The 25176-nt window shown below is 38.5% G+C and overlaps 1 long non-coding RNA gene and 1 pseudogene across 2 annotated transcripts; both read right to left on the bottom strand.

Moving 5' to 3' along the window:
* Positions 1-3743: 3743 nt before the first annotated feature.
* On the bottom strand, positions 3744-7163 carry LOC309640229 (jupiter microtubule associated homolog 2 pseudogene; annotated as a pseudogene). The gene is made up of 2 exons: positions 7158-7163; positions 3744-4355 (listed from the first exon to the last, which is right to left on the bottom strand). The product of its transcript is annotated as a jupiter microtubule associated homolog 2 pseudogene (transcript).
* A 2317-nt stretch (positions 7164-9480) lies between these two features.
* LOC309655652 lies at positions 9481-23272 on the bottom strand. The gene is made up of 2 exons (XR_014260912.1): positions 20302-23272; positions 9481-20244 (listed from the first exon to the last, which is right to left on the bottom strand). It is a non-coding gene; the product is annotated as an uncharacterized lncRNA (long non-coding RNA).
* Positions 23273-25176: the final 1904 nt, after the last annotated feature.

Below are 25176 nucleotides of genomic sequence, written 5' to 3'. Positions count from 1 at the left end.
AAAATGTAAGACGGGCACACAGGTTTCAAAAGTTCTGTCAATACTTTAATTTCAAAGTATCCACCCCGAATGCCTGCTAAAACGTCACCTGGGTCCCTGTAATGTCCCTCTCATTTCTTCCTAAGTTGAAGTTCAGATACACTTTGTAGTCACACACAGAACAGGAATATTTCATGCATGAGCTCCAAGAATGCTAAGGATTAAGAATATGACGAGTTCAGAAGAAATGAACGGGATAACATAGGAGGAGGTGTAGACATCCTTGCAGGGTTCAACTCACAAAGATGTTAGAACAAGTTATGCTCCATCCAAAGAGCCAGTGTACTTATGGACAAGGCACAGGACCTGAAGAGGGAACCCTTAGATGTCTTTCCCTTCTTCACCAGAACGCACGGGAGCCCACCTTGCTCCTCTGACTCAGCCACTGCCTGGCCTCTGGAGACAAACCGGCTGTGACACTCCAAAACCTCAGTGCTTGCCTGTGGCCGGAGCAGCTGCTACAAATAGGTGATGTACTGGTGCCAGTGGCTAGCCCTGTTCTGGGAACATGCTCTCAGACGAACAAGTGAAGACAGTGTCAGGTCCCCCGTGTTGGGTTTCTTTCTGAAGTGCTGTCCAGTTAGTTGGCCCTGATGCGGCAGGCTTCTAGAAGGCAGCCTCCTCTAGTGGAGCTCTCCGGGCAGGCAGTCTGAGATGCTCCATCACCCTGAGTCCAGTTAATACACATAAGGATATTAAGTTTGCTTGTAGGACATATGAAAATAGCTAATATATAAGAAGGAAGAACAATCTATGCTTTCTCTATAGGACCTGAATCTACAGGCAGATTCTAATAGCTCAGCACATCATCTACTCACTGCCAGGCTTTCAATGGCAGTTTCAAAGTCAACTCAGAGGCAAGTTCTTCAGGAAAACAAGTGGCGTTAAGAGAAAAAAGAAGCATTACCTTCAATTTACGGAAACTAAAAAGAACACTGCCACATTCCTGTCCATTCTGTTTGAAGCTAAGTCTTTGGTTTTCAAATGAAAAAAACCTTAAACCCATAAACTTTGAGAAGATTAATTCGGGCATTTTCTGGTTTTAAAAAAGAAAAAAAAACAAAAAGGCAAACCCCTTCAACCGATGAATATCTGTAAGGGAAGGAGTAGAGTTCAGGCACTCTGGAGGATGGATGTGGAGGAAACACGTGAACATGTCCGCCCACTTGCCCGCACGCACGCACACTGCACACGACCAACCCGCAAAGACTCAGTATGTGACTGCTAAGTTTAATTCAACGGCTACACCCACTCCTGCCTTGTAAAAATAACAGAATGCTCCTCTCAAAGTTACATCGCCATGTGAGCACTGGTTTGTTGTTTTTGATACAGCCTTACAAAAAGTTGGCACCAAATGCACATTAAAAAAGTTTTAAGGCTTAATAAAAATACAGATGAGTAATTTCTTAATGCAGGTTGGAGGTTGAGAAAAGGATGCCAAGAGTTAATGAAGCTTCCAAATGCAGGCAGTCCCCAACGTACAGAGCATTTTCCAAATACAAATGGCCTCCCCCATCAGGTTCAAAGGAGCACTAGCTTTTCTGCTGCTTCTCCCAGTGACCAGACTGCCTGGGGCTCTCTAAACCCATGCCCACGGCCCCAAGGAGGGAAAGGAAGAGGGAAGATGGGGACAAAAGTAAGGCGACATGGTCACTGCTGCCCAGAGGCTCTGCTCTGGCTGTTTTCCTCCTTCCCCCAGGCCCCTATCCCCAGCTCTGCCCCAGAAGTCCCTGCCAGGGGACAGATCTAGAAAGCTCTTCCCCTCATGTAACTGACAGTGAGACTGAAGCCCTGAGGGCCAGCAGCACGTCAGGGTCTTCTTGGCGATCCAATTTGGAATTCACAAATCATTTTCTTGTATATTAAAAAAAAAAAAAGTTAGAAATAGCAGTTCATTTCTACCTTTGGAACATCTTACTGTAAGTTAAACAAGTTAGTTTATTTAACTAACTAAGTGTGTTTGAGCTTAAAAGCTAACCACCATTTATGACATTTTTTAATGTGGAAAAAAAAGCTCTGAATTCCAGACAACTTTCCTATAAATGACTATTTGAAGGATGGAGGAGATAGGAAGCACTTGACAGAGTCACATGGAATCAGTGTCTCTTGGCTCCAAAGGCAGCAGGGGGACAGAAAGGCAAAGTGTCTTTGCTTGGCAAAGCACCGTGCGAACCCCCCAGTGCCGATGGAGGATGTGGAGCTTGGCAGGGAGCTCCTGCAGGCACTTGAGCGTCCAGGCCACTAGGAGTGCGACTACACTTTAACAATGATGAAGACATTTTTAGCACCTGCATTAGCTTTGTAGGCACTCGTACCAGTAGCTCCAACCCAAACTGTTGGTCCCACGTGACTGCAGTACAGGAACCGAGACCATAGCCCTTTAGAGGCTCAATGGGAGAAACTTTTGCTTGACAGATTACAGCAGCATGATTCTTGCCAGCCCATTGTCTTTCCTGGCAAATACCATGGAATGGGCCGGTTGAGATTTTACTGCCAAACTATTTAATCTCTGAGCCTAAGGTCTCTAAGGCTCGTCTGGAAACTGTGAATATGGTCCAGAGGTTCTGCAAAGCTTTATAAAGGGTGGCCTAAGAAAACTTTCCTTCCTCTTTGGTGTACCTGAGCAACAGACTTTTTTCTAGAAAGGTGTCAGAAACAGACCAGAGTCAACAGTTACTGATGTAAAGCTGGTACTTGAGAACAGCTCTTGAGCTATTATGACAGAATCCAAACCTAAGAACCCAAGGTTCTCAAGCCTCTCTTCTTCCCACTGTCAGCGGGAATATAAAGGAAGACACATGAAGGAGTTAAACAATCCCATTACCTGGATATATCTGGGTAGTTTTAAAGTCCTGTAGAAGTTAGTGGCCTTGCAGAAAGGAAGTATCGCTGGTGAAGGAAACTGTCCACATCACTGGTGAGGAGCAAAGGCCTAGACTTAAGGCTGATGAGGAAAAAATGAACAATTCACAAGCAAAACTGCCCGTAAAGAGCCCAAAACCAGTCTCTCCTGGATGAAAGGGAGAGATTTCTACATAAGATCTGGCCAAGGATTGAGAGGGCAGAAGGGGGGCACCTCGGGAGATCAGGGTGCAAAATCTTTCCATAAAGCGTAAGACTGAGAACAACATTTTGGTTTTTTGTTGACAGCTGCTGAGGAAAAGCAATGAAGATGTTTCAAGAAAATCTGTGGAACTGAAGCGCAAAACACTGAGGCCAAAGTTGCAGGAACGGAGACCGTGTCCATGAAGGGTAAATAGCGTCAGGACCTCAGGGATCTATCCAGATACCCGCCTCCCCACCCTGCTAGGGTTTCAGTGTGTCTTGCTCTTCTATCCCATAGCAACGGACGCGTGGTTTTTGGTTTTCTCTCAAAGGCTTTAAACTCTGCTACTGTATTAGTGATTCCTAGATACCCAACTAGCCAGCACACCAAGGACGCGAAGAGCCCACGCCTCAGGCGCACCTGGCCTGGCACCGCCTCCCCGCCCACCCACCCGAGAGCTCCTCCCACCCACCCGAGAGCTCCTCCCACACCAGGCATCACGTTTCCTCCCCTGGTTTCCGGGAGGCGAGGTCTCGGGCTTCTCGTGATGGCAGTGGAGCCGAGCAGCTGCTTCAGGTGTCCCCCCAGCAGACCCTCTCCCCATCCCGCTCTTTCGGGCTAAAGAAACTACAGTTTTGAAATCCTATCTCTTGAGTTTCCTGTCTGGCTCTGGGGGATGCAGCAGCGTCTCAGTAGAAGGAGACGCTGGACTTGCCTCCAGGCGGGTTCAGGATTTTGTTGTGGGAGCGAAGCCTCGGGCGCAGCCTGGGCTCACGGCTGCCGATGGCGGGCGCCGGCTGCTGGGCGCGGGCTGCTCCTCCCGGGCCACCTGACGCGCCCGGCTCTTGTCTGGGGGAGGCGCTGGCCGCGGCTCTGAGGTCCGGTGTGTCCTCTCCCTCACACAGGAACACGTGGTCCTTGGGTTCGTTGGGTGTGCCATGGGTGAAGCAGCAGCGACTGGGGAGCCAAAAATGTCACTGGTCTTCCCACCAGGGGGGTTCAGACGCTGTCGAGTCTGCACAGGCGTGGATTCGTCAAATATACCACTTCCTTTCCCCTCACGGGGCTTGGTCCCTTTGGGTATGTTCTGAGGTTCTTCGGTGGGTCCAAAAATATTAGATGCCATCCTGTTAGGTCTGCGTGGAGGTGCGGCTGCTTCTGGACGATCGCTCGGCTCTCCTCCCGGGGGCCTCATAGCCCTGGAGCCGGCCCGGCCTCCCTCGCTCTCCGGCGCCCGGAACGTGTCGCCCGCCACCGGAGCCTCCCGCCCCTGTGGTTTTCATTTTAATTTGTGTGTCCCTGATCGCAAATGATTTTGAGTGCCTTTTCATGTGCTTTTTGTTCACTTGAATATCTTTTTTTGGAAATTGCCTGTTGTAATAATTTATCCATTAAAAAAATTAAACTATTCATAATTTTATTGTAGGAGTTTTTATATAATCTGAATATGTGTTTTTGTCATATAAATGTCATGAATATTTTTCCTTGCATTTGGTTTATCTCTTCATTTTTAAGGGAAATCTTTTCATGAGCAGAAAATTTCCAATTAATCCATTTCACTTCTGCTAAAAGTTGTGTGGTTTTGTTTTTCTGTTTTTGTCCTTACCAAGAAATCTTTGCTTACTCTAAGGTTATTAGGATATTACAGTATGGACCCTTTTAGAAGTTTTACGGTTCTGAATTTTCAGTTTAGGCCTATGACTTATCTCAAATTAATCTTTGTGTATGGTTTGAAATTGGGGTCTACTTTCATATTTCATATAGATATTTAGTTGTTTAATCAACTTTTGTCAAAAGAACCTCTTCTTTCCCAATTTATTTATCAAATGGCTAGACATGTGAGTCTGTTTCTGGACTCTATTCTGTTCATGAATCTATCTTACACCAAAATCACACTTAGTTATGTAAATTTTGAAATCAGTTCGTGTAATTTCTTCAACTCTATTTTTTTTTCAAGATATTTTCTAGGTTCTTTGCATTTCCATAAGAATTTTAGAATTTTCTCACCAATTTCTACTAGAAATCCTTTTAGGATTTTGTTAGGGATTGTGTTGAATCCATGGGGCAAATTAGAGGAGAAACATCTTGAAAATATTGAATCTTCCAATACATAAAATGGTAAATCTATCCCTTTGGGTCTTCATTAATTCCTTTGGGCAATGTATTCTATTTTTCAATATACAGGTTGTGCATATATTTCATTGGATTTAGTAAAGTACGTTGAAATGTTACTTTTAATGGTATTGTTTATTGCTAGTAGATAAAAATACAAATCATTTTTATATATTTATTTTGAATCTTGTGATCCTGATCAATTCACTTATTAATTTTAGCCATTTTTTTGTAGACTACATAGAGTTTTATACATAATCATGGCATTTTCACATAAGGACAGTTTTACTTATTTTTCGATTTTAGGTTTTTAATTTATTTTTAAATATTTTTACTTTATTGCACTGGCTTGGACATTCAATACAGTGCTAAATAGAAGTGGTAAAAGTGAATATCTTGACCTTTTTTCCTATCTCAGGAGAAAAGGGCTCAATATTTTATTAAGTGCGATGTCAGCATTAGACTTTTCTTAAATTCCCCTTCTTGGATTAAGGGGAAGTTTCTTTCTATTCTTAGTTTGATGTGTTGTTTTTTAAAATCATGAATGGGCGTTGAATTTTGCCTTTTTTGGTTTTTGGGTTTTTTTGTCCTCTTAAGAAAGTCATATGGCTTTCTCTTTTATTCTGTTAATGTATTGAGTTACATTGATTTTTGAATGAAACACTAGACTAAATTTTTGGGCTAAATTACATTTGCCATAACATATTATCCTTTTTATACATAGATTGATTGAATTCATTAATATTTTGTTATGAATTTTTGCATCTGTGTTTGTGAGAGATATTGGTCTGATGTTTTTCTTGTAATATTTCACCACAAAGTTATTCTGGTTTTATAAAATGTATTGGGAAGTGTTCTCTCTTCCACTAATTTCTGAAAGTTTGTGCATAATAGGTATTATTACTTCCTTAAATACTTGGTAGAATTCAACAGTGAAGCTATCTGAGTCCACGGTTCTTTGTGGGAAAAAAATGATATTAATTTCCTTTACAGTTATCGGTATTTTGTGCTGTCTATCTTTTGTGTGTATGTGTCTGATGAAATTGTCCATTTACCTAAGTTGTCAAATTTATTGGCATAAAGTTGTTCAAAATATTCACTTATAGTCATTTTAATGGTTACAATGTCTCTAATGATTTCTTCCTTTTTATTCCAGCTGTTGTTGTGTTCTCCTTTCATGAAACTATGGCAGGCCAACATTTTAGCTTGCAAGGAGGGAAAGCTCTCACAGTCCTTGACAGTAACCTGGACAAATGTTTCAGCAGTCCAAGATTTGACTGATTTAAAATTAATAATGATTCATTTGTTATTTTACCAGCTTTTTTTTTTCCAGCTATCTCAATCCGTTAATACTTGTACAATATTTGTAAATTCCTTGGTGCAAAGTAATCCTCCCAGCTAGTATTTAAAGAAGCAAATGTGTTCATTTCATTGATAACTAAAAATTAAATACACAATACACTGGGAGGTACTTCAGTATTTCCACGTTGACATTACCTACCCCATTACTTAACAGTAGATTTTAATTTATTGAGCTATTCAAGAATTATTGAGAGCCCTATTAAGCCAACTCTTGTGGAAGGTGCTGTAAATATAATGAGGAGTAAGACACAGTTCTTGCCCTGAAGGAGCTTACAATTGAGTATTGAGAAAGACGTGTTACCATGACATGATGGCTTAGTCTAACAAGTGATATGATAAAAGTGGGCACAAGAGACAGAAAGAGAGGACTTAACTCAGTCTTATCTAGGACAGGCTTCTAGGAGGAAGTGTCATATAAATTCAATTATGAGGAATGAGTAAGAGCTAGCTAAGCCATTCTCAGATTCCTGTCCCTCAGAGACTGCAAAAATACAATCTGTCTTCATTATTCACAGTTCTCTATTTGCAAATTCGCCTACTTGCTAAAATATGTTCATAACCACAAAATCAACATCATGGCATTTTTACAGTCATTCACCGCCATGTGCAGAGCAGTGAAAAATCTGAGTGGCCCAATGATTGTGCCTCTTCCCAGTTAAGATCAAACAAGGTGATCTCTGCCATCTTCTACAAGGTCTCATACTGTAAACAAGTGTCCTTTTCATTGTCTATTTGGTGCTGCATTTTTCACATTTTGGTGTTTTTTGATGGTGATTTCACTGTTTACAATGGCCCCAAGCAAAGTGCTGAAGTGCCTCTAGTGTTCCTAAGTACAAGAAGGCTGTGATGTGCCTTTTGGAGAAAATATATGTGTTAGACAAACTTATCTCAGGCATGAATTATAGAGCTGTTGGCCACAAGTTCAATATTAATGAATCAACAATATACATTAAACAAGGTGTTTTTAACGAGTAATACACATAAAACAAATTTATGTATTGATTGGTTGATAAAAAGTTTGTGGCTAGAGGCTTGCAGGAGCCTAAGCCTGTGTTTCCCCAGGAGCAATGGTTCAGTATTCACTACTGCTGTGTTTGCAGTGACTTTATAAAATATAACTACTGTAAATGGTGAGAATCAACTCTAAATGTTTTCTGTTTTAAGCACTAAGTTTTGAGATAATTGGCTGTGCAGCAATAGATAACTAAAAGAATATATAAAGTCCAATGATGTAGCCTTTTTATAAGGCCTACATGATCTGACAACTAATACACCCTTCAGGAGTGTGTCTAATGTCTAGCCAAAAATATTTTAGTACAGAATGAATGTGTACATTTGTAGGTGAATATTCATTCTTTTTTTGTTGGAATTGGCATAGCTCTGTAGACTATTTGGAGCTACTGTGTTTTGAGATATTCTGAATTGTTTTCTATTTGTAAGTAACTTAATGTGTCAACAGTTGGTCAAATCCAGTGCCTTCCCACTTAACTTTGTTTCCAGGATCTCTTTTAGCAATGTATTGTGAACAACATACCAGTATTAGAAAATACCAGTTTTGTGGCTTTTCCATTGTATAAATCAATTTTAAAAATCAACCAAACAAGGTTACACTGGCTATGTGTGAAAAGGAATGTCTTGACAACCTAAGATCCCTGCTTGGTTTGCATTCTCCATGATTATACTTGTTTCATACTTGTTAAGACAATGATTATTACTTAAGCTACAGAAGAACTTTGCCTAGCTCTGATGAACACACACAGGTGTCGGGTGAGCCACTAGAGAAAGATTAAATTGTTACCTCCTATTAGAAAGTCCCGTTTATTTTGTTAAAAGGTACCAGATTATGTATAAAAATAGAAAATAGCTGAATTGGGCACAGGCATTCTGCTGGGATTAGATGAATGGCAGCTGCAAAACCATTGTGAGATGCAAAAGCACATTTTAGCTTTCGCTAAAAAGACTGTGGCTCTCACTTTCCTTGCAGCTCTGGCCCATGTCTTGCTGCCAGCTCAGCTGTTAAATTACTGCGACATTGGAAAACAGGCTGGAGCTGGCTGTGTTGATAAGGAAAATATTTAGGAAGTCCCTGTGCTCACTCCTAAGAATGGCGCCTTAAATGGATAAAGAATAATAATCATAATATTCAAGTATATGAGGTGCATAATCAATATCTTAAAAGATGTATGAAAAATAAAGTATCTTACCTGTGATATTCAATATTTACTGAAAATTTATAAAATGTTCATTTCATAGACAACACTGGTTCTGATGCTGGTTTTCTGTGGGGACAGGGATAATAGGAATCAAGTTGTTATTTGACCCAGAAGAGATATGAATACACAACATATATTCTTTTCAATCTAAGAGATAACTCAAAAATCTATACATCAGATCTTCTGGGATTCTTTTTGTGGGGTTCATTAATATTCAGAGATTTTAGAACTTGAACACAGCACCAGGAATCTCCACGCTGACTCACATCCTTTGTAGTCTCCAATATTGCTCTGAGAATCACAAGAGATGTAACTTATTTGAAATTTAGTTCTGCTTAGATACAAAGTCACAATTCTTGCCTTCTTCTCCTGTGGAAATGGGAAGAAGGGCCGGAGAAGAAATTAATCAAGTACTTTACTTCTATTCCCTTCCTGGCCACCAACCCCCCCCAACACCCCCCACCCCCACCCCCGCTCCCTTAACCCAGGTTAATAATTCCCATTGGGGGTAAGGGGTTATGGCAAAGAGACATTCAGTTCATTAATTCAGAAAAATAAATGAACCAATGTTTATGAAAATAGTCAATTTTGGAATTGGGGAGGGGCAACTCTTAGGTGTACCCATTTCAAATGTCTACGTTTTAAGTTTCAATAATGTTCATATTTCTTTTAAGCATTGTACTTTTTTTAAAAACTTTTACTTATTTATTTATTTATTTATTTATGGCTTTGTTGGGTCTTCGTTTCTGTGCGAGGGCTTTCTCTAGTTGCGGCAAGTGAGGGCCACTCTTCATCGCGGTGCGCGGGCCTCTCGTTATCGCGGCCTCTCTTGTTGCGGAGCACAGGCTCCAGACGCGCAGGCTCAGTAATTGTGGCTCACGGGCCTAGATGCTCCGTGGCATGTGGAATCTTCCCAGACCAGGGCTCGAACCCGTGTCCGCTGCATTGGCAGGCAGATTCTCAACCACTGCGCCACCAGGGAAGCCCTAAGCATTGTACTTTTGAGCGCAAATTGGTTTAAATAAGATTTTAATTTCTCTCAATAATCCTCAAGGAGCCTAAAATAGAACGGTATTCTGTGCATTACAGTTTAATAGATGTGTTATTATTTAAACTGACTGCAGTTGTATTTGATTTTTTTCATATAATTAGATTCAATCTAGCCTTTTTGTCTAGCCTACTGGTAATTTTATTCGTTGAAAAATCTGTTAAAAACTTTGATCTCTTTTTGAACCTCCCCATTAATCAGTTCAGTTCACTGATCTGATTCTAAAATATAAGCATATGAAAAGACTGAAATAATTGGTTTGCTCTGAATTACACAAGTTCATCTGGATAGAATCTATGGAGACAATAGGAAAGCTGAAAATAGTGTGAAAACATTTCCTTTAGTGATTTCTTTATGCTGGAAAGAACGATACATTTATATTTATCTCTGAAACAAAAAGTCACCAACACAAGATTAGGAATTAATATTTTCTTATGAGAAAGATGTATAATTTACATATAGGTTAGTTTACCTTAACAAAAATGAATTTTAACTTTCACTTTTTAAAAGATGAGAAATATTTGGTGAAATGCCTTAAACTCCATTTTAATTTACTGTTATGACCAGATATATACATAAATAGTTCATTAAATACAGGGAAAAAAGAAAAAGAATTAATGATGTTAACAATTAATTATTTGTGTTTTAAGGATAAAATCCATTGACAGATTTTTTTAAATTAATAAGCTTAATTTTTTTAGAGTAGTTTTAAGTTCACAGCAAAATTGTGTGGAAAGTACAGAGAATTCCATGTATTTCCTACTTCCACACACCCACAACCTTCCCTGCTATGGACATCCCACACCATAGTGGTACATTTGTTACAATCAATGAACCTATATTGACACACGATTATCAACCAAGGTTCATAGTTTACGTTACAGCAAGACAAACATTTTCCAACATATATAAATATATATATATAACATATACACCTTCATACATGCATTTCTTTATTCATGTGATATCCAAAATTTTAGAAGAATGTGCACAATTTATTACAAAATTGTAACAAAGACTGGAGAGTGTTTTGATCATTCTGGAAAGATGAAGCTCAGTATAAATACAACCTTGGAAATCGTCCAGAGATTGTGGCAATATCTTTCTTCTAAATAGTTAGATATCCTTTCATTAAAGATCCCAAGTACTCTTAAAGGGATCTTGTGACAAGTATAGTACAAATGGTAGACAGGGACCAGAGGGGGTATGTTTTTCCATATTGAAGTGGTCCTCACCCACTTTGACGTTATCTCTTGCAGAAAGCATAGCCTATGTGGTGGTAGTGTGGGGGAGGGTCTGGAAACTGTGCTGTACATGTGGTGAGACAGCCTGAAGCAACTGCTATTTGGCTGTGTCTTGAGTCCCTGCTCACATTATTTAAAGTTATGTAAACTGGTGTTGGGGAATATTGTGTGGCAGAAATCTTCTAGTTAATTCCTAACTTAGGACCAGTTGATACTGAGTCTGTGGTTGTGAAGCAGTCAGTCAGATCCCTGAGTCTAATTAACTCTGGTGGACCTGACAAAATAGTTCCATGAACCTTCCAATGAAGAGCCAGACCGTGGATCATTATGAGGTCTGACTCTGGAATGTTTGTGTTTTTCCTAAATTCATGATGAAATCCTAATGCCCAGTGTGACAGTGTTAGGAGACCAGCATTTGGGAGATGATTAGGTCATGAGGGTGGAGCCCTCATGAATGGGATGAGTGCCCTTATACAAGAAACCCCAGAGGACTCTCTAGCACCTTCTGCCATGTGAGGACACAGTGAGAAGGTAGCCATCTGCAAATCAGAAAACAGGTCCTCACCAGACACTGAATCTGCTGGCACCTTGATCCTGGACTTCTCAGCCTCCAGAACTGTGAGAAATAAATGTTTATTGTTTAAGTTTTCAGTCTATGGTATTTTTGTTATAGTACCCCAAAGGACTGAGACATTTCACCTACACAAACAACCAGTAATCCTAGATCAACTTTCTGTTTTTAAAATCTCAAGCAGCAACCTTAAACCAGGGCATATATAACTCCTCCAGTGCTCAATGGATGTTTCATAAATGTAGTAACATAATGTACACAAGTGGTTAAGCAAACAGGTTTGGAGTCATATACATCTGGGCTTTAATCAGAGCGCTTCTTTTATTAACTGCGCAACCTGGGGAAAATTGCCTAAAATACTCTGGTTCTCAACTTATCTATAGGATAATTTCTACTTGATAGATTATAATGCAAATAAATTATTTGTATGTTAAATGAAAGAATGAATATTGCCTTTGATTAGTTAATATCAAAAAGTGGGCACTTTGTAAGAGTTATTTTCCCTTTAACCCATCTTTCAGGTTACTAGTTTATTTTTGAATAGTTATCTTTATGGCACAATGAAAGAGATCCCTGTGGGCAGTGCATTTCTGAACATTTCTACATCACATCTACAAAATATAAATAATAATATAAAGTGGCCCAATATGATATCATGAGGAGGAGTCTTTTTATCTCAATATTACTACTGCAATTACCTCAGTCATTTGAAAAATTAATTCCTAAATTCAACAAGGCCCCTACTTCATGACAGATTTCAAGACAGATTGCTCTTTAGGAGTGAATGGGGTGATTTTACTACCTTTCATGCTATTTCAACCATCGATATGAAGCACCATAATTTTTCAAACTTTATATATTTACTCTTGATGATACTTTCAAAAATTTCCAAGTTGCATTTCTATGTATTCAGTTCACGATGTGATTTTTAATATGGGACATAAATTCTTCCATTTTGTCCCCCAGGATACTGAATATTGACAGGGATGACAAGTTGTTTTGCCAGTGACTTGGTGAGTTCAAATAAAATAAAGTTTTTTTGGCCAGTTGCCATTATACTGCACCATCACTATAACTGAATTAATCCCCCTAAAGGATTATAGGTTTGATTTTGCATGGAAAAATTTTAAAAAGTCAATAACTTTGTGCATAGCACTTCTTTCCATTTCATCTGTTTTTTAAATTTTTATTATAGAAATTTTAAGCAGAAAAATGGGAGGGAATAGTATAAATGAATCCTTATGTTCCATCACCCACCTTCAACAAATATTGACACTTTACTAATCTCATTTTATCTCTCTTCTCTATTTTTTTTTCCTGGAATATTTTTTGAAATCCAAGATATTATATCTCATGTCATTTTCCAGTAAATACATTATCTCTAATAAGTAAGGACTTAAAAAAATCATGATGCCATTATCATGAACCTAGCAAAATTAAAATAATTTATATCATCTAGTATCCAGTCTGTGTTTACATTTTTTTCTATTGTCCCCAGATTGTCTGTTTTATGGTTTTGTCCAAATCAACATCAAACAAGTTTCACACATCACATTTGTATCTATGTGTTAAGACTCATAAACTATAGCCCCCCCTTTTGTATTTTAATTTTTAATCTGTTTTTCTATCTTCAAATTGACTCTGTAGAAAGCAAGTGAAAAATCTTCAAAGGATTATATTTCCCATAAGACAGTGTAATTAGTTGGAGCACACAAATATTAGGATTTCTCTGTAAGATAAAGCTCTGAATACAGAAAACACTCATCTATTCAAAAAGTAGTTTTGGGTGTTTACTATGTGCCAGGTAGTATGCATAACTGGGATAGAACGTTGAGCAAAACTGATACAGCTTGTGCTCTTCTGAACTTAAGTATCAAGCAGAGAGACATGGAATCAGACATGTAAGATGTGGAGTGTAATAGACTAGTGTGTAATGGTGTGTAGCAGGGCACTGTGGGAGCATATAAGAGAGAACCTGACCCAGTCTAGAGCGGAGGAGTATTAGGACAGAATTGTGTCCCACTAACTTGATATGTTGAAGCTCTAACCCCCTGTGTGACAATATTTGGATATAGAGCCTTTAAGGAAAGATAAAATGTGGTCATGTGGTTGGAGCCCTTATCGATAGGACTGGTGTCCTTACAATAAGAGGAAGAGACACAGAGCCCTCCTTCTGTGTGAGCCTGTGCAGAGAAAAGGTCACGTGAGGACACAGCAAGAAGATACTGTCTGCATACTGAGGGGAGATTCCTCACCAGAAGCCAACTCGGCTGGCACCTTGATCTTGGACTTCCACCCTCCAGAACTGTGAGAAAACGAATTCTCGTTGTTTAAGTCACCCAGGGTGTGGCATTCTTTCATGGCAGCCTGAGCAGAACAATGCAAGGAGTAACAGAAAGCAGCAGTGGGGCTCCTAGCTTACCTCTCAACCATAAAATGCATGAGATCTGAGAGAATTCCTTAACTCATTCACCAGTAAATCCTGATTACAAATCTACTATATCAAGGGCTATGCCGGGATGTGTGTTGGTGGAACAAACTGTACGTGGACTCTTCCCTCATGAGGTGCACCCTTTAGTAGCCATCTAGACATTAAACAAATGACGTCAGGTATAAATGCATCATTATGTTGAACCCGGGGAAGGGGAAGGGCAGAGTCCTAGAGGAAAAATTAATGGGTTGCTGTGTGGGTAGGAGGAGGTATGGAGGAGGAGGAGGGGAATATTCATAAGGCTGGGGAAAGCCTCCAAGAGGAAGGGGCATTTTAAACAGAGCTTGAGAAATGAGCAGGAATTTAGGTAAGGTTCAGAAGAAGAGCATTCCAAGCAGAAGACAGAATAAGCTTTGATACATTCGAGAAACAGAAACAGGATCAGAATGCATGGAGGGTAATAACAAGAGAATAAAGAGCTGCGAGATGAGGCAACGGAGGGAGGATCCGGCTCCTGCAAGGCCTAGGGAGGCATGCTTGGAATATGACACATGATGCAGCGGAGACCCTGAAGGGGAGAACGCAGGCAACTACTGGTCCGAGAGAGGGATTAAGAAAATCACTCAGGCTGCTGAACGGAGAAGGATGTCCAACCATACAAAAGAAAGCACAAGATGAAAGGAATGAAAAGAGAGGGGAGGTTAAGTGACTAGAGCAGCTCACATCTTGGCAGAAACTAAGGATAAAAGAGGCATGTCTTTTTCAACATTTTCTTTAGCACCTCTGCCCACAAGCACCTAGAACGTGATTAAAGAAAAACCACTTCATCCTGGCTAGTCCCACTTTATATTTATGATTATACCCTCAAAGCAGCCTTGAGAGCTTTCTGGAAACTCTATTGCATTTCTCTTGTCCATTCTTTTTTTTTTTCACTCTTCTAGATCAGGGGTCAGCAAGCTACCTTCTGTGAGCCAAATACATCTCTGCTTGCTTCTATAAATAAAATTTTATTGACACAGTCATGCTTATTTGTTTATGTATTGTCTGTGGCTGCTTTTACAATGTAACACAGAAGTTGTAGCTGTGACAGAGACTTTATCTTTCACAAAGCCTAACGTATTTGATATCTGGCTCTTTGGGACAAATGTTTGCTGACCTCTGTCTGAGATGGCTATTACATATATTTCTGTGTCTGCAAAACTTCAACCCTCCTTCCCCTCTTTACTCTCAGCTGAAAACCTTGCTTTTTATTTAAAAAAGAGAGTAGAAAAATGCATAGGAAAAATTTCACATTCTTCTAACACCAAGTATATATTCTCCTTTTGACACTATCCAATTTCTCCTCTTTCTGTTCCCTTTTGATCTTGTTGACCTTGATGAGAATCCCTTGAAAGAGTAATCTACATTTACTGTCTATATTTCTCCTTCTTCCATTTCATAATGAAGTCTTGCCATCACAATATTTTTGTCAAGCCCCATAATGACTTCCTTGCAACCTGATTCATTGGTCAATTGTAACTTGCCTTCTAAGCAGCATTTGACAAAATTCGTCATTCTCTCTCTCGAAGCAATTTTTTTATGTACGTCTCAAAATCTGTCGATTATTCTCTTACTCCACTGTCTTCTGGCTTTTGTACTTTTCCAGGGTTTATTTTTCTTCCAACCTTTGCCCCAAAACATCATTGTCCCAAGACTTAGTTCTCTCACCTTCCCTTTTCACACACACTGTTATCAGTTTTATCTAGTCTCTTACAGTAAATGCTGTCTCTATATTGATTTTTCCCATGTTTACTCCTTGAAACCCCAGATTTATATTTTCCTATAGGGCTGTCTAGTTGATATTGAAAAATTAAAATTTTTCCAAATGCAAATTCTTGATATTTTTCCTAAAATCTACTCGTCTTTATTTTGGTGAAGACACTTCCATTCTTCAAGTTGCTCAGACCAAAAGCTCTGAAGTTTTGGGGGGGGGGGCTCTCTCTTTCTCTCATATCCTAAAATCAATCCATCAGAAAATCCTATCAGATTTGTTAAAAAATGTATCTAGTATTCAACCACTACCCTACATCTACTTTGACCACTTCATGCGAGCCGCCATCATCTCGTATCCGGATTGTTATAATATCCACTTCGATGGTCTCTCTGCTACCAACTCTTTCTCTCTGTCATCTGTTCTCCATTCGGCTGCCAAAATGATACTATTTAAATACTCGAACCTCTCTTAGAGGCTCCACGGGCATCCATATAAGAACCAAATTCTTACCTTGTAAAATACAACTACAACAGCAAACAAATAGCTTATTCAAATTAACAATTATTGGAAATAGTCAAGGGTCTTTTACAAAGATAAAAGATAGGCAAGATAAAAAGGGAACTTCAGGAGATAGTGGAAATAGTGCAGGATCATGGGATTAGTGACAGCAGAGGTCATTACCATCCTTAAATCTGAAGGAATGAGGGAAGGAAATTATTATTGGCAGCTGGAGGCAAATGATTACCTGTCAGGAGCCGTGACCTGCAGTGTAGAGGCAGAGCCAGCCTGAGGTAACCAAGCACAGAGAGGTCTGGGAGATTAAATACCTCACCTTCACTCTTCTCCTTCTCTCTGATTTCCTCTCATGCCTCTTACTGGCCAAATCCAACCTAAAGCCAAAGGGTAAGGCAGCCCACTGATATGATTCATAAAAGGGCATAGATAATGGAACAGAAGTGGTATATATGCTGAGATGAAATCTCTCTAAAAAATGTTAGTATACGAAAAAAGTAAGGAATAGAACAATGTACATGAGTGAGCTATTTCATAAAATTTGCTAAAGAAGATAATTACGTGGATATACATGGATATTCAGAGAGGTGTATGTGTGTATGTATGCAAGTATCAATATTTAGGATTTACATTTTTTTTTTTCTGGAGAGGCCTATAGTAACTATTTAACAGTGGTAAATAGAAAAAAATGTTTGGAATTAGTATACAAGGTAAAAAGTATTTTATTTTTAATTTGACATCTCTAGGATTTTTAATTTACTAACCACATGCATATTTTTCTTTCTAAAAGCCATAAACTTTAATGATGTCCTCAAATATTATAAATGAGAAATAGATTCTATATTAACTTAATTTTTTAAGACTAGTTATGTGAATGACAATGTATGAATTTATATAGTTCTAGAGAGAGTTGCGGAATGACACATATAAATACTTTAAAATATATTTTTTAAAAACAAGCTTACAGTGACAGAACTTTCTAGAATAATTTAGAGAATTATAAGCAGGTGAGGAAATCATTATTAATATGCTCTTTTGAGAAAACCAATGGAAATTCTAAACTGCTGATTGTGGCACTTCAGCAGAAAGATTGGTGGGAAAATATCTAATTTACATTTAATTTTTGAAGAAAAACTTAAGAAATATATGCAACACTTGTGGCTACAACTGGCATTCACATTTGGAATACTGCAAATTTCCATTATTTCAGCAGATTTCACCTCAGCCTATCACTGAAATCAACAAGACCTCATGTGCTACCAGGCAATAGAAGATTTAGTAATTAGTTAATATTTATAAGTGGAATACTGTCATGAAAAAGACAATACTGTTGGAAAATGATAAAAAAAATAATTGGATGTTGCATAGTGGTGCAGAAAAATTGACACAATTTTTCTTGAGAACCCTAAGTAAGTATGCACCAAACTGCTGCAAATCTAGACCATTTTGGCCCTGATAAATGGGAAAGGAATTTGAAGTGGTCTTTAGGTTCAAACTGAGTAGTTTGTTTATGAGCTTATTGAACAATTTCAGTTCATTTTAGAGTGATGATGTAAGAGAAGAAGGAGAAAAAGCAATTCAAATGAAGAAGAATATTAACTCCAGAGGTAATCTCTAAAGACCCAATCTTGGTTGGAGCTCCAACCTATTTCATGTGGAAGACTTACGGGTGATAGAGAAATACTGAACCCTTAAACTCTGGACACTTTCCTTTAAAGGTTTATTGAAGGATCTATTCTTGTAGATATATATCTCTATATAGATATAGGTGCAGATAGAGATATGAAACATCCTTTTCATAAAGCACTATTACTCTGTGATCCTCCAAATTACCCCAAGTCAAATAATGCTTTTATGATGAAAAAACTGAGGGGGCTATTTTCATATATTTCTCTGCAGTGCAGAATTTTGTGTGAAGACATATTTTAAAGCAAGATGGGAAACATCAACATCAGCATGCAACAGGATATTTTTCTTTGTTGAATATGTATGTAGTATGAATCCTTGAAATGCTAAACCAGAAAACTATATTAATTATGGTAAATATCAAGTAGCAGTAAACTATTTGCTTTTATATTCATTTGTTTTCTGCTTATGAAATGAGTTGATTAAATAATCTGAGGTTATATGGTTTTGGTATAATCAAATTGATCTTGTAATGAACTGCTGTGCATTCAAAATTATGGTCTATTGTTTCCCTGAGCACAAAGCAGAAGAAATCCCTCAAGCCCAAGGTTGGCTTGAGCTGAGAATTACCTGGCAAAAGTGTGAAATGGAATTTAGGCTACTGCATAAAAAATAAGTAAAAAATAAAAATAACAGTCTTAGTCACATTCTGTGTGAGTAAGCAAAACATATGCTGAAACTTAATTATTTCTCCAAAGCTCAAAAAATTTGTACAGGAAGGTAATTTCAGTTTTCAAATTGAATATATTTTCTTACCCTAATAAGACTGGATTTTAGTTCTGTGTCAGTGATTTCTATTTTACTCTTTGTTTACAACCCATCTTTTCCAAGTACTCTTGTGGCAGTCCACTAGAAATATCTTTTCATATTGAGGACTAGAAACCCTCCCTTTCTGGAAGTTAAGTTCTGAAAAATAAAATACAGCTCTAGAATTACAAGCATGTTCAATGCCATTTAATAAAATATAAGGAATAGATTTAAATAATGGATGTGCTTTTGTTTCCCTGAAGAACACATGCAAAGGTGAAAGCCATACTTATATTAAAATGCCTACATACTTTATACTTTATATTGAATTATGAAAAACTATCATATATAATAATATAATGAGATACAATAATTAATTGAGATAAAATAGTACTTAACTTAATACAATTTTTGGTTCTGTGAACATCCCCAAAAAGTAGAAAATATTGCAATTAAGTTAGATTAAAAAGTGTCTTACTTTTAAAAATTACATGCTTTTAAAATATATAATATTGCCAATAGCCTAAGAAATCTGTTATTTCAGTTCTGACACCAATACACATTCTGCTCTTTTGTTCCACTTTAATGAAAGGCAAGTGAACTTCTAAACACAAATTCACCCTAAGAATTCTTATACCATTTATGCTCGATTTGGTTTTGTCACTCAACTCAAGCGCCCATATTCTATCTGTCAAAGGATTGTCTCATGGGGCACTAAGTTTCCCACAGTTGTGTGTTGCATGTATGTGGGAACCCTCGATAGAAAGAAATGAGAAATGCGTTTTTAGTTTAGATTTCCATATCTTTATCCTTTTCAGTTTGTATTTCATAAACTACATTTAAAATAAATGAGGCAAAGTTTTTAATAAAAATAACATGTTTCAGAGAAAATCGAAAGAAGAGAAATGTCTGTTTCTCCAACCAGTGATATCAATAGACCCAGAAGATCTTCCCACACAAACATGTGACTATAAACGAGACAATGTGTTGTTTGCCAGGGTGATGGCAGCATCCATAGCCTTCCTGATGGAGTGAAAATACTAACATTAGGTGTCAGTCATGCTGCTGAACATTAAACTTTATCAGAAGCCTATGTTAGAAGTATTGATACTATTTTAAGCTTCTTTTACAGAAGATAATGAGTCCAGGGAAGTTCATTAACTTGCTCAAAGTCATACAGCTAGTTTGGAGCCGAGTATGGGAAATAATAGAAAAAACTTATAAGCAACACCTTATCTACAAGACTCAATTCTCAAAACAACTTGAGTGTAGATGTCCACAGGTAACCGTATAAGTGAAGGCTGACTGATACTCTCTGAGCTTCAGCACCTGGTCCAGGCCAGTACATGGTAAATTCCCAATGATTTGTGTTGAAGAAATGAAAAAAATAAATGTAATTGCATTTGACAGATCATGAGTGTTGCCTACTGATGATGTTCTGATTAAACCCTTATTTTCTATTTCTGTAAGCTTGAAACTCTTTTTTTCTACTAAAAATATTTCAACCCTTATTTTCTATTTCTGTAAGCTTGAAACTCCTTTTTTCACTAAAAATATTTGATGTATCCTACGGAGATACAGAGTTGGATTAAGCCAAGTAAACCTTGTTTTTGCCTCATGTCTTCTTGAGACCTGGTGAGAAAGAAAGTAGAGGAGCTTCACCTAAAGAGGAGGGTTAAAAGTGTCCATTTCTCATCACTCCAGGCTGGGTTTGGAATGAGCTGATGCAGGAGAAGGATGGGCAAGATCATTCTGGTAACTAATGTCCTCAAGAAAACTGGATGCAACATTTTCTAGTCAGAAGAGGATCATACCCTTCATCAGAGGATCTCATCAGACACAACTGCCATAGTATGTGCACATGATGGACACATGACCTGTGCTTGCCTTTTTGTCTTCTGCAGCTCTGGAGATGGTCATTGGTTCTTTCATTTTATAGGCCAGCTGGGGATACTCTGACTCTTAAGGCAGGTGGGCAGGTAACAGCAGTTGTGTGGCCTAATTCTTCAACAGTGACCAAGCAAAAAGTAAGCCACCAATTATTTTAAAATGTCTCACCTAATGGCCAATTGCTTTTTTATTTTAAACATAGCATTTGCACCTATATTCAAACTCATGATATAGTCACATATCAGCCAGATTAGTACTTCAGAGATCATTTTGTGACCAAAGAGATGAAACCTCATAATAAAGTGGTGATTCCATGGCACATTTTTATGCGCTACTTCGACTCTTATTATACTCATCTGTAAATTGTTCTTCCAGCTACAACAGCAGCTGCAACTTGACAATGCCTCACCTCAGCCCCTGCTGCATGCCTTTCACCTCCTGGTCTGTGGCTTTCCTGTTGACACTGAGGTGTGGGATGTCACACGTCCTCAATGGGCTCTCACATTTGAGCAACCCAGATATATGGGAAACTTAATGTCCCATGGGACAATCCTTTGACAAATGAGAGATGGGAGCTGGTATATAAATCCTTTTTCCCTTCCTCCATTCACACTCTACCCCCAAAAGGCTTCCTAAGATCAATGGATCGATCTACCTATCTATCTATCTATCTATCTATCTATCTATCTATCTATCTATCTATATATCTATCTTGATAACACAGCTTTCTGTGCTGTGTTTCCCTCATCTCTCATTCCTTCTCCCTCAGCTTCTGTTACCTAATCAAACAGTAGTACCAAGCTCTTTGCCTCAAGTTTTATTTTCTGATGACCTGGGATAAAACAGTTGGTAACAGGATTGCAGTGTTAACATCTAGCATGTAGTGGCATTATCATTACTGAGGCTTTTACCTACTGACTGATGAGAATGAGATATGGGAAATAGGTGAAATGGTAGAATATATGTTGGCCGTGGTTCTATTTAAGGATCATGTAGGGCTACGATAATTTTACGAATTGTACTGTGGAGGGGGTTGGCTTCTGTTAACTTCATCAGAAGACCTGGGAAACAAGTGATAGGCTCAGGCCAGCCAACTGCCAATGAAAGGTATGCTGTCTCCTGTAACTGCAAGGCAAATTGTTCTAATTATCAGGCCCAGAATCTAATTGTAAGGGTGGCAGAGCACTGAATGCACAGCTTCAAAGGAATTTGTATGTCAAAATCAGGGAACTGATAGAATAGAATGAGACCCTTAGACCAGGATGGTGACATTTCCGTAGGTGAACCTGAAAATCTTGAAGACTCAAATTTCCCTAATGACTCTAAGCTAGTAAAAGCAGCCCTCTCCCCTTTCCAGAGACGAGAAGCTTGGAGACCATGACTCAGATCTAATCTGAAGCAAATGACTTGCAAGGTGACATCTATCTTCCTAAACATCTGCCCCTATCACTTCTCATTTCCACCAGGTTGATGATCACGATCAGGTCTCTGCAGAACCTGAGTGGGGAAGTATAGTGCCTGCCCCAGGAGAAAATGGTTTATAGGAAAGAATTGTTGAACCTCACTAATATGTACCAGCAGGAAACAGGACGGTGTGTTGAGGTGGATCTTAAGGATGTTAGATCAGGTGGGAAAGACTATAAAGCTGGACAGGGGAAGATTTATTTTCATGAGAGTCCTCACTCATGAACCAGGTTTTAATATTTGGTAAGGACACCTGGAGATGGTCCTAACAGTCCTAACAGTTAGTATGGCTTCTTGAAGCATGATGACAGCCTACAGTAAATTGGGAGAAGACATCAGGATTTCCTTGGCATATTATTGAGGAAGGGGTCTGCAAGTTCAAGGAGATGGAAATGTTAGAATAGATTTACCTAAAAATACCCAAAAACCACCATCTGACTGTTCATAAAGGCAATAAGGAATGCACGGGTGATAAGGGTATGCAACATCCATAGAAAGCCTGATAATAGTTTGTTGGAACTGCTGCCACGGAACAGAACTTCCTAGTGTCAATGGGGATGATGATTCTGGAATGGTAAAGGCCAGATGGTGGCACTTAATCATCAGAATTAAGGTCTTTATAATCACCAAAATGGGCAGTAAGTCTATAATGTGAATCTGGGTCCCTTGACCACTGTGGCAGTGACTATTGTTTCAGTGTTTCTAGAAGTAAGATAGAATACCACTAATTAGGGTATACTTAGGAACTGGCAGACCCTCATATTAGTTCCTGATCTGTGGAGTAAGAAACTATTATGGAAAAAAAATTTAGCCATTTCCCTTCCTCCCTTGCCCAACCACGATGGTAAATAAGAAGAAATACCATATACTGGGAGGAATTTCAGAGATTACTGCTGTCCTCAAACACTAAAATGATGCAGGTGTATAGGTCCCCTTCCTATTCATTCCACCTGTGTGGTCACCATAAAATGAAATTGATTATGGTAATGATAGTGGATTACTGTAAAATTGGCCATGCAATAACCTCAGTTGTAGCTGCTATTTGAAGGTCTATCCTACACCTTAACTGAAATATATTTACACACTTAGAATATAATTATTTATCTGATTTATACTAACATATGTTCTTCCTAATTACTAAGCAATTCACTTTTATATGGCAGAGACAACTATATACACTTGCTGTCTTGCCTCTGGGATCATGTGAAAAATCTTACTCTCTAACACAGTATAGGCTTCAGAGACTTCAATTGCCTTCATTCTTCTGGAAAAGTTCTCTGAATATTCTCTATTAATGACATAATGTTGTATGCAACTGATAAGCAAGAAGTGAGAGTATCTCAAAAGTCCTACTATACAACAAAACACCCAGGATCAGTTGTCCTACTAGAACAGGTGAATAACCTATTGGGACTCTAGCTAATGTTCCAACTTAGGGTCAACATCATGTTAGGATAGGGTGCTGTCCTTTAAGATGTGGTACAAATATGTAACAATGGCCTCGATATGGTACAGTGTTTCAATAGTTAAAATGCACAGGTCTGGAAATCAAGAACTAGAAGTATGATTGGCCCCCCTCACCATCACTTCAAGTGTTCCACTTACAGAATTTGTGTTTACTCGTCTGTCACATTAGAGATCCTGGTTTCCAAGGAGGAAATATTTCTTCCAGAGACACAAAAAAGGCCACCGTGTCCATAGAACAGGAAGCAGCAGCCTACCACTTTACTACTTTGAGTTCTTCATGTCAACAGTCCAAAGGGCAGAAAATAAATACTTGTGAAAGTAATCAACTCTGATCACCATGAAAATGTTGGGATGCTGTTACACAGTACGGGGTAGGGTGAGTGTGTATGGGTCCCACAAGATTCTGGTGCTTTCATTCCCAATGATAGTGGCAAATGGGCACTTATAGCAATGATAACACAGCAAAGACAATATAACTAAGGGCATTTTAGTTATCCCTCTGGGCTAAAGGTCTGTGTCATCCTACTAGGCAGGTATCCAAGACCAGCTTGGCTGAAAGAGTGGGAAGTGGAGGAGGGAGATGGTGACGCAGTTAAGATCTCAAGGTCAATGGTTACAGTGGGTCTTGCAGCATGTTTCACTAACCCTCTGGAAATTAAGATTTTTCAAAGACTGTGGCTGGCTTCTACTTGGAAGGAAACTCTGACTTATTAAACTTGTATCACCTCTCTTTGGGAAAAATTAAGATCACCATATTCTCACAGAATTGGAGGCCCCATCGTGTTTTTTGGAGCCAGTTAAAATGGAGGCTACAAGTTTACCTGAGGGGCAAATATTCAATCAATACTTGGTAAGAGCCAGCGAATTAATTATTCTTTTCTTCTCAAAGATATTCTTACCTGAGATGAACTTTATATAGCTTCCAGGTGAATGCTCCCCAAAACTGATTGATTGCTGCTCTTAGCAGCCATCTCAATAATTACAGGATTTTGTAACGTGTCATCTTGGCGCAGCTCAACAATATTTTCCAAAATTCCCTTCCCTTTCTGTTTCTGGTTCGAGCTAGCCAAAAGAGAAATTTGGGCAAGAGTTGTTCAGATGTTCTATATGCTTATAATTTATATACTTATATATATATACCTTTATGTATTCTATCCATTACTGAGGAGGCAGGGGTATTAAAATCCTCAACTATAATTATGACTTTATTTCACTTTAATTCTGTAAGATCCTGCTTTATCTATTTTAAAATCATTACTTGGTACATACACATTTATAATTGTTATGCATTTCTAATAAACTGCTTTTTAAAACATTTTAGCAATTCTGATAGGTATGTAGTCATATCACATTGTGCCTTTAATTTGTATTTTCCTAATGACTAATGATGTTGACCATCTTCTCATGTGTTTATTTGCCATCTGTATGTCCTCTTCAATGAAATATCTGTCATGCCTTTTGCACATTTCTAATTGGATTTTTTTTTCATTTTTAGTCTGACCCAGGTCTTAGTGAATGCCTTGTGATCCTGTCTGTAATATAGCAAGGCAGGTAGTCCTGTGAGGAACTGTCACAAGACTGTTTCTCATC

This window comes from Balaenoptera physalus (genome assembly GCF_965194825.1).
Source record: "Balaenoptera physalus genome assembly, chromosome: 1".
NCBI lineage: Eukaryota > Metazoa > Chordata > Mammalia > Artiodactyla > Balaenopteridae > Balaenoptera > Balaenoptera physalus.
Note: the sequence above shows the minus strand (reverse complement) of the source record. Positions and strands in the feature narration are given on the sequence as shown.